General features: G+C 44.5%; 1 pseudogene; it reads left to right on the top strand.

The window, feature by feature from the left end:
- The first annotated feature begins 3777 nt into the window (after window positions 1-3777).
- On the top strand, window positions 3778-5314 carry LOC103241140 (lysosomal Pro-X carboxypeptidase-like; annotated as a pseudogene).
- The last annotated feature ends 5493 nt before the right edge of the window (window positions 5315-10807 follow it).

Here is a 10807-nt window from a genome sequence, read left to right as displayed (position 1 = left end):
GGCCTCTAAGACCCGGGGTAATCTAGTTCCTCCCCAGCTAGCTTTTGTTCCTGCCATTCTAGCCTCTTGGGCCTTCTTTCACTCCTTGCCCCTGGGCCTTTGCCCTTGTTGCTTCCTCTGCTCCCCAGTATCCTTCTTTATTCTCCTCTGTATTCAGACAACCCCTCTTTATCCTTCAAATCTCCATTAAATCACTTATTTTAAAAATTATCTCTGATTCCTCACCCCCACACCACATTCCCATTTAGTTAGGACCCCATTATGTTTGCTATGGTTTGAGAGCCCCCAGCAAAACTCATACTGAAATGTAATTGCCAATGTCATAATGTTGGGAGATGGTGCCTTTAAGAGGTGACTAAGTCATTAAGATGAATTGATGTCTTTCTCAAGAGACTAGGTGCGTTCTCTCAGGAATAGATTAGTTCTTGCAAGAATAGGTTGTTACAAAGACAGGTTGCTTCTCTTGCTTTGTCTCTCTGCACATGCCTGCTTCCTCTCTGCTTCTTTGCCATGCTATGATACAACACAAGCCTCACCAGAAGCCGAGCGGATGCCAGCGCCAAGCTCTTTGGCTTTCCAGCCACTGTAACTGTGAACCAAACCAATCTCTCTTCTTTATACATTTAGTCAGCCCCAGGGAGTCTGTTATAGCAATACTAAACAGACTTAAGACAATGTCCATATTCTGTTATAGCAACACTAAACGAACGAAGACAATTTCAGTCTCATAGCAGTCACATTCTCCTTTGTAGCACTTGTATGACAGCATTAATTGTACAAGTGTTGGTGCCTTCTCCATTAGATTACGCATGATGAAGGTAGAGACAATGTCTGTCTTGTTCAATGATGTAACCTCAGAAACTACCACGGGGTCCAGAACATAGTATGTGGTCAATAAATATTTTAAATATGTGATCATGAAAGCTATTCTTGAATTTGAGGACATCGTTTGGAGTACTTTTTAAAATTTTATTTTTGGGTGTCTGCAATCTTCTAGGAGAAAGGAAACAAATCTTATAGTCTATGTCACCCTTTTAAAATTGCAATGTTTGTCTATCCTCAAATATACATTAGCATGTTGCAGTAATTAGTGCTATCTTGTATTTTGCTATTTTTACTACAATAAAGGAGATGCCAGGGAAATTCCCCTTGTGGGTCCTGAGTAGCCAATCAAATGTTGCCTTATTTCATGACTTCTTCCTTTTAGTCTTCAGACTATCCCTTAAAGTGGCTCAACTTAGCTGTAGGCCACAAGTTATATGAGGGGTCTTCAGAAAGTTCATGGAAAATGCATATAATGAAAGAACTATGCATTGGAAATGAAAATGAAAACTATGATTTCCATTTTCTGCACCAAAATAAACTTGTACTAACTTGTTATAACATGTCTGAATGGGATCTAGTTTGAGGCACTAAGAATGGTTTTATCATTTTGAAAAGAGCCCCTATCTGACCAACATGAATTCTGCTAAAACTGAAGCAAGAACAAACATCAAATTTATGGTGATTCTTGGGTAAGAAGAACAGTGAAATCATAGCTGCTTTATGAAAACGTTGTAGGAAGAATGCTCTGAAGAAGTCAGTAGTTTATGAACAGATAGCTCATTTTCAGAAGGAACAAGATGATACGGAAGATGAAGCCCACAGCAGCAGACCATCCACATCAATTTTTGAGGAAAAAATTCATCTTATCCATGCCCTAATTGAAGACGACCAATGATTAACAACAGAAAAAAATATCCAACACCATACACATCTCAGTTGGTTCAGCTTACATAATTCTGACTGAAAAATTAAACTTGAGCAAATTTTCCACTTGATGGCTGCTGAAACCGTTGCACCCAAATCACCTACAGACAAGAGCACAGCTTTCAATGACAACTTCAAACAAGTGAGATCAAGATCCTGAAGCATTTCTTTGAAGAACTGTAACATCTGTAACAGGAGATGGAATGTGGCTTTACCAGTATGATCCTGAAGACAAAGCACAATCTAAGCACTGGCTACCAAGAGGTGGAAGTGGTCTAGCCAAAGCAACAGTGGACCGGTCAGGAGACTGTCATGGCAACAGTCTTGTGGGATGCTCAAGGTATTTTGTTTGTTGACTTTCTGGAGGACCAAAGAACGATAGTATATGCTTATTTTGAATGTGTTTTGAGAAAGTTAGCTAAAGTTTTAGTAGAAAAATGCCCAGGAAAGCTTCACTAGAGAGTCCTTCTCCATTATAACAATGCTTCTGCTCATTCCTCTCATCAAACAAGGGTAATTTGGTGAGTGTTTCATTAAGCATCCACCTTACAGTCCTGATTTGGCCCCTTTTGACTTCTTTTTTTAAATCTTAATCTTAAAAAATTCTTAAAGGGCACTCATTTTTCTTCAATTAACAAATGTGAAGATGACTGTATTGACATGGTTAAATTCTCAGGACCCTCAGTTCTCTGAGGGTTGACTAGATGGTTGGTATCACTTACAAAAGTGTCTTGAACTTGATGGAGTCTATATTGAGAAAGTTTATATTTTTTATTTTAAGCTGTTAATTGCAGTTTTCCATGAGCTTTTTGAAGTCTCCTTGTATACATGATGGTGCAACATGTAATAGTGCAGTAGTTTGATTTTAGTTTCAAATGCTAGGTCTGAATTAAAGGCATGTGAATGGCTGTTAGTGATGCAATCTGACTGTGGTTTATGTGTGCATGTGTGGGCCAGCCCCGAGTGCCCAGCCTCTCCTCATCACAGCTATGACTGCTCCCAGCTAAAGTTGCAGAGGAAGCAGATCTTGAGCCTCCCCAACCTGGACTACTTTTTTTGTTTGTTTGTTTGTTTCCTAGATGGAATTTTGCTCTTGTTGCCCAGGCTGGAGTGCAATGGCACAATCTCGGCTTACTGCAACCTCTGCCTCCTGGGTTCAAGTGATTCTCCTGCCTCAGCCTCCAGAATAGCTGGAATTACAGGTGCCTGCCACCACTCGCAGCTAATTTTTTTTGTATTTTTAGTAGAGATGAGGTTTCACCATGTTGGCCAGGCTAGTCTCGAACTTCTGACCTCAGGTGATCCACCAGCCTCGGCCTCCCAAAGTGTTGGGATTACAGGCATGAGCCACCATGTCCAGTCTGGCCTGGACTATTTTTGTGCACTGCCCAACATCTGCTGGTGGAATTATCCCTTGCTATGGACTAAATGTTTGTATCCCCCTCAAATTTATATGTTGAAACCCTAATTCCCAATGGGATAGTATTAGGAGGTGGGACCTTTGGGAGGTAATTAGGTTTAGATGAGGTCGTGAGGATGGAATTCATGTTCTTATAAGAAGAGAAGAGACACCAGATCCCCCGTCCTCTGCGTGTAGGGACACAGTGAGATGGTGGCCATCTGGAAGCCAGGAAGCAGTCCCTCTCCAGGGAGAACCTTGATCTTGGACTTCCGGCCACTAGAACTATGAGAAATAAATTTCCATTGTTAAAGCCATTCAGTCTATGGTATTTTGTTATAACAGCCCAAGCCATCAAAGACATTTCCCAGCTCCCTTTTCCATAAATCTGCCCTATATTCTCCCCAGTCTAGGGGCTGTCCACTCCCTCCCTGGCTCTAGGTGGAAGGCAGCTGTTGAGTTTACTTTTGTTTAACTCTTATCTGGTGATATTTTATTGTCTAAGGGCTTACTCAGAGAAAAACAACCTGTTCTTAAACTCAGCCTCAAAACTAGAAAATTTCTTTTTAAATAGAGAAAACATTCACTTAATATGGCTTTAGCCATGCACGGCAGCCACTAGCCTAGCCATGGGCCACCAAGCCCTCCTGCTCCTGCTCCTGGCTTTCCTGGTGCCCTGGACCACCACAGCCCTCCAGCTGGCCTTAAGGGCTCTCAGCAGCCTCCACTCGCCAGCCAACCCCATATCCCACCTGGCTGTTGCCAAGAACGACTCGGTTCTCCACTTCCCTCAGAGGGTTGACCATTTTGGATTTAATGCTGTGAAAACTTTTTAACGGCAGTATCTAATAGCTGATAAATAAGAAAGATGATGGGGACATCATCTTGTTCTGCAATAATACGTGGTTCATGTGGGATGGGGCTGAGGAACTGAAAGCTATGTTGGTGTATGTGGAACAGCGATACTGTGGAGAGTCCCTGCCCTGTGATGACCCGTTCCGGAATTCTGGACACCAGGATCTCCTGCCATCAGAAAAAGCTCTGGCTGATTTTGCAGAGCTAATCAAACACTTGAAAAGAACAATCCTAGGAGTTGAAAATCGCCCTGTCATGGCCCTCTAGGGCCCCTATGGTGGCATGCTTGCAGCCTAGTTCAGAACGAAATACCCTCATATGGCAGTTGGAGCTCTTGCAATTTCTGCCCTTATCTGGCAGTTTAAGGATTTGGTACCTTCTGGTGTATTTATGAAGATCGTAACTACAGATTTTAGGAAAGGTGGTCCATATTGTTCAGAGAACCTCCGCAGGTCCTGGGATGCCATTAATCGACTCTCAAATATGGGCGGTAGTTTGCAATGGTTTCCTGACGCAAGACCTTTGAAAGACTGGATCTCTGAAACCTGGGTGACGTGCAGTGGTGAGCTATCCTCATGCAACTAACTTTTTATAGCATTTGCCTGCTTGGTCTATCGAGGTCATGTGCCAATATTTGAAAACACCCAATATATCGGATTCGTTGCTGCTGCAGAATATTTTCCCAGCTGTGAGTGCATATTACTTAGGTCAGGTGACATGCCTGAATAGTTTAGAGGCAAGAACTAGCAGTCTGGGATTCCTGGGTTGGAGTTATCAGGCCTGCACAGAAATAGTCATCCCTTTTTGTATCGATGACCTGTTTGAACTTCACTCGTGGAACTTGAAGGAGTTTTCTGATAACTGTTTTAAACAGTGGGGTGTGAGACCAAGGCCCTCCTGGATCACTACTGTATATGGAGGCAAAAACATTAGTTCGCACATAGACATCGTTTTCAGCAATGGTAAACTAGATCCCTGGTCAGGAGGTGGAGTAACCAAGGACATCACAGACACCTTGGTTGCAGTCACTGACTCAGAGGGACCCACCGTTTAGATCTCTGAGCCAACTTCAGTTGAGCCAACTTCGGTGGTGAGATGGCTCACCACCATCTCAGAGGGGCCCACCGTTTAGATCTCTGAGCGAATGTGGGCCTTCAGTCCCGTGTCTGTGCTGTTAGCCCCCTCTCTGGAAGTTAGACACATGAAGAGATGGATCAGAGAGTTCCACCACAGTGCGGGAAAGCAGTCCTGAGAAACTTTTGATCGTTTTTAGTTTCTTCTTTTATGTTCACACCACCCACATTCCTGTTCACTTCCGTTTTCTACATGTAGTTACTTTCCCTTGTTCCTCACTCAATCTGACGGCACGGAGGGGAGACAGAAGAGAGGGTGATGGTGGTGACAGCAGCCATCCCAGCAGTGTGATTTCCTGGGCTCCTGCTGACTGTGTGCCACCTCCAGGAAGATTCTCTTCCTGATCGCTCTCCCACACCATCAGTGGCCCTCATCACTGGAGCAGAGTTCCTGAGTACCTTTCACAGAGAAAGAGTCATTTCCTGTGTTTCTCTGCAAGCAGGGATTTCTCCTTGGTTTTGAGGTTGAAGTCTCTTTGACCCATTGATAAGTCCCCACCCTCCCCCGCCCCCCGAAAAGGAAAAGCAGACGATAGATAAAAATGATGTCATTGCAGCTGGTAGGATGTCTGATGCCAGTCCAGGAAATGGGAGCCATTTCTTTTGTACTGGATTTAATGATTTAATGACTTTGAACTGTGCTGTAAATTTTTTTCTTTTTCTCGTAGAGATAGGGGTTTCGCCGTGTTGCCCAGGCTGGTCTCTCGAACTCCTGAGGCTCAAGTGATCTGGCCACCTCGGCCTCCCAAAGTGCTGGGATTACAGGCATGAGCTGCCATGCCAGGCCTGTGCTTTAAATGAAAAATAAGCCTGGACCTTTAAAAAAAAAAACAACAGAAAACAAACATGGCTTTACATGCACAGGTACAGGCAGAGCTCACACTTACCACCCTTTTAAATTTCACCTATTATATTGATATACTGCAGTTGACTAAGTCATTCCCCTATTGTTGTTCTGCAAATTATTTCCAAGTTTTTGTTACTACAAATAGAATAGCAGCAACCTGGACATTTCAATACTGATTGTTTTTCTCTAACTTTTAGATATTTCCTCAAAGCTTCCTGGTTAAAGAGTATGAGTTATCTCATGGCTTTTTCTTTTCTTTTTTTTTTTTTTTTTTTGAGACAGAGTCTGGCTCTGTTGCCCAGGCTGGAGTGCAGTGGCGTGATCTCAGCTCACTGCAACCTCCACCTCCCAGGCTCCACCTCCCAAGCGATCCTCCCACCTCAGCCTCCTGACTACAGGTGCACACCACCACAGTTGGCTAATTCCTAAAATTTTTTGTAGAGATGGGGTTTTGCCATGTTGGCCAGGCTGGTCTCTAACTCCTGAGCTCAAGTGATCCGCCTGCCTCAGCCTCCCAAAGTGTTGGGATGACAGGCGTGAGCCACCACGCCCAGCCATCTCACTGCTCCTACAGCAAAGGCCACATTGTTTGCAAAAACCACTACGATGTGTAGGGCACCAGTGATGTGCAAATGAGCCTGCTCTCTCTGACACTTACCAGTACTAGGTCTTGTCATTTCTCTTTATTTGAAGCAGTTTAAAAGATACTTATTAAGCCCTTAGAATTATTTAATTATTCATTTCTTTCTGTGCAGAGTTATGTTGTAATGAACAAAATGCTAACACTCAGAAATCAATTCGACAAAACAATTTCTGATTATTTTGCCAACAATCAGAAATCTCTGCCTGAAGACCCAGAGATTCAACTCTGACATAGCCCTTTTCCTGCTCTTGAATGTGCAAGTTATTGGTTTTTAATATCAGTTTTACTTGAAAGGATTTATGAGGACAAATGGTGAGTGACAAAGCAAACAAACAGATAAGCAAGGAAGTATTTCCTTTTCCAACACAGGCCTCCTCAAAGTCACTGTGTTCATTGCAGGCCATCTAGTGGATCCACGTGGGAAAAATGCCCAGCCCCGAGGGAGGGGAGGGAGGGGAGGGGAGCCGCTTTCCCAGGTGAGCGCGGTTGGGGCAGGCGCTGTAGACACAGGACGCTGACTTACGGTCCTGTTTCCTCACAGGAGGAAGAGTTGCAGGTTCCCCAGCTCCCAGCAGCTCCCCGGGTACTATCATTCCACGTTTCCTGGGGAGATGGTCTGGCCAGCCTCTTCCTGGCTGGGGTGTATGGGAACCAGCCGGGACTGGAACACAGTTGTTAACATCTACTTATGAAACTGCTTAAAGCTGGGGGCTCAGTGAAAGGCACGACTTTCTAGCACAGAAAACTCCCCACAACTTCCGTAAGCTGAGGGGCCAACGTTACAAGCTTTTATTCCTTCGCCAACCATTCATTTAGTGGCCTGTATACGAGCAATGCTGTGTGCATTCTGCAGGTGGTTCTAGCTGGGGCTGAGTCCAAAGTAGAGGAAAGGACTTAGTTGTGAAAAACCAGTAAATGGTAGACGGCAATGAGACGAGCATGGGGCCACTGTCGAAGCAGAGAAGGGTCCGTGGAGGAAGTGGAATTTTGTTTTTCCTCATAAGCTTAATTTTGGCTTTATTTAAACAAAATGATGCATACTTATAAAAATTGATAAAAGTAAAAAATGAATAGTTCCCTTATTCCCCTACGCACTTCCATTCTGGACAGGTGACCACTGTTTAGAGTTGGCTTGGCATAATTAATTCCAGGAGGTGGTTTTTAAACTGAGTCTTAAAGGATGAGATTTGGTCAGTGGAGGGGGTGGGAGAAGAATGATGTGCTGGGACTCTGTGGAGTGGGAAGAGTTAACTATAGATGGGCACAGTCCCATTATCATTGTGAAATTCTAATTGTCTATTATCCTCATCCCTTGAGTTTCTGGCAGCCTTCATCATTTAATAAAAAAAAAGAAGAAAAGAAAAAAAAAGGAGGAAAAAAAGAGTTAATTCATTCCAGACACCTGAGTTCCTTCAGTTTTTTTTTTGTTTTGTTTTTGTTTTTGTTTTTGTTTTTGCTTTTCTTCTTTGGTTTGACACTGAGTGAACCCAAGACGATGAATCATAAGGCTTCACCTCATGAATGTTCTATTGCAAGACCTTTGACTTTCAGAACTTTTTCTATTGCACTCAGATCCTCAGGCAACTTGATATTTTCCTGCACTCCCTGGCCGTTGCTGGGAAGGGTGGCATTTATTTACCTGCAATTGTGGGGGGTTTTGCTATGCAGAAGCATGTACTTAACTCCCAATTCAGTTACTCACAGCCTCATTCTTTGTAGACCACTGGACTAGTTTCTACGCTCTTCTCTCAGACAACCTGTACTTACCTCTGTCAGAGTACTTAACAATCCATACTGAAAATTGCTATTAATTATTTGGCCATATGCAGACCATAAAGTCCATGAAACCTGTCTACTCACTGTGGTAGGCTCAGTGCCTAGGAGCTCAAATATTTGCAGAATGAATGTATGAATAACGAACAACCAACGTCCTAGAGGAAGTCTTCTATTGTAGGAGTGGCTACAGAGTAAGTATGTTAGCCACCGTGCACAAGGAATAAACGGATAACTCACTGCCAGCTCAGCACTGCTCCCCACACAGGAAGTCTGAGGTTGGCCTCCTTTGTTGACACCCGACTCATTTGTTCTTGAGGAGCATTAGAACGTTCTGGGATCACACTGCTCGGTGCATGACACACATTCTCTCCAACCCTTTTCCTCCACCTCTTCCCCAGTCAGTGGTGACCCACAGTCAGCACATGCTACAAAATCATCCTTCGCACATGGATGGCATCACTCCATGGCCTGTGCTTACCTCCCCCTCTTGGAGCCTCAGAGGAAGCCAGCCTGCTGCACAGAGTGTGGACAGCCCAGTCACAGGCAACTGCCCTAGCTCCGGGGTCCACACTGACCCCCAATCCACATTTCCTGTTTCTCTTTTCCTTAACTCTTCAGTTTCTTGATGTCCTCCTCATGTCTGCCTCGGGTCCTCTGAGCTAGTCAGGACAGGCTAGGTGCTGCTGCAATAACAAGCATCCCCCAAATCTTAGTGACCCCATACAGTAAGTTTGTAACTGTTGTAGGTCCATTGCTTGATGTGTGCAGCAAGTTCATACGCCAAGACATTGGGTCACAGCAGAGAAAGAGGTTTAGTCATAGGGCTGATGAATGAGGAGATGGGAGAAACCCTCAAATCTGTGTCCCTGAGGAGTGAGTGTTTTTCAGGGTTTCAGAGTGGGCTGAAGTGTGGAGAGAGTTGATTGGTAGAAAAGTGCAAGGTGAAGTCATGGGACAGGGAGAGGCAGAAGCTGCATTCTCATGATGATTTTGCTTCTCTGTGGGGGTCTTCAAACTGGTTGTTGTCAGTTGTTCCACTGAAATTTGGGATCTGGAAAACATCTTCAGGAATTCTTAAACAAAAGCCTGTGACTCTAACACCAGAGATCCTATCTATAGGAACAATGGGGATGCGAGAGTGGTCGCTGTGCAGTGCTGTGTGACTTTCCCTTATAAGGAAGTGGGTCAAAGGGCAGCCTGACACTGGGTGCAGTGGCTCACGCCTGTAATCCCAGCATGTTGGGAGGCCGAGGAGGGTGGATCACTTTAGTCCAGGAGTTTGAGGCCAGCTTGGGCAACATAGTGAGACCCTGTCTCTACAAAAAATAATTTTAAAAACTAGCCAAGTGTGGTGGCATTTGCCTGTGGTCCTAGTTTCTCGGGAGGCTGAGGTGGCAGGATCACATGAACCCAGGAGGTTGAGGCTGCAATGAGTCATGATTATGCCACTGCACTCCAGCCTGGGCAATAGAGCAAGACCCTATCTCAGAAAAAAAAAAAAATAGTGCATCCTGATTAATGCTTAATTGTAACTATATTTCTATCCAGAATGCTTGTCAATCATGTGAGGATGGCTTCAAGCTTATTTCTTGCTGGTCCGACATGTCTAACATGGGTTGGCAGGGGATTTCTACAAACATTTAAGGACCAGGGTTGATGAAGATTTCTCCACACCCAAGTCCCTGATCTCTGTGGCGTGAGAAGAAGGCAATGTGGCAAATTGCGCACAAGCCCCCAGAGCTCACATTTCAGGGCCACAGCAAGTCATGTGGCCAAGGCTAATTTCAGTGGGTGCAGAGAATTAAAATTTTACCATGAACCAGAAGGAGAAAAGAACCGGAATAGTTGTGGATGGTTTTGTGACTGCAGCCTCTCCTCTTACTGACAGTGTGTGGGGATCCCTCAGCCCTGCTGACCTTGGCTGTCCTTCCTGGCTCAGCTTGGCTCGCTCCTTCCATTTTAATCCACCCACGGGTTACAGGGGAAAAAAAAAATTTCTCTGGCTGAGGAAACCAACCACTACTTCCTGCCAGAGGAAGGAATCTTTCATCATTCATGGGAGATGAGAGTCATGTTATTAAGCAAAATTCCCACAGAATTCTCAAACACTCACTTAAGCCTGTAATTTTTACTCAGCCAGTCAGGTAAGTTCCACAAACATTTCTCAAGCCCGTATTATGTACCAAGGACCCTGGGACTTGCTGGGTTATACATTTTAACCACACACAGTCCCAGCTCTGAAAGAACTCTGATACTAACATGCTGGCAGTCACATTCAAAAACCTCCCAAGCAAGTCCTGCCTTTGCAGGGGTACCCATGGGGCTGGAGGAAGACATCCAAGGGGAGCCCGTGGGGAGAGTCAGCATGCGTCTCTCAGTCTGAGCTCAGGAGCCAATAATGTTCT

This window comes from Chlorocebus sabaeus, chromosome 14, assembly GCF_047675955.1.
Source record: "Chlorocebus sabaeus isolate Y175 chromosome 14, mChlSab1.0.hap1, whole genome shotgun sequence".
NCBI classification, from domain to species: Eukaryota; Metazoa; Chordata; class Mammalia; order Primates; family Cercopithecidae; genus Chlorocebus; species Chlorocebus sabaeus.
This window is presented reverse-complemented; position numbering and strand designations above follow the sequence as displayed.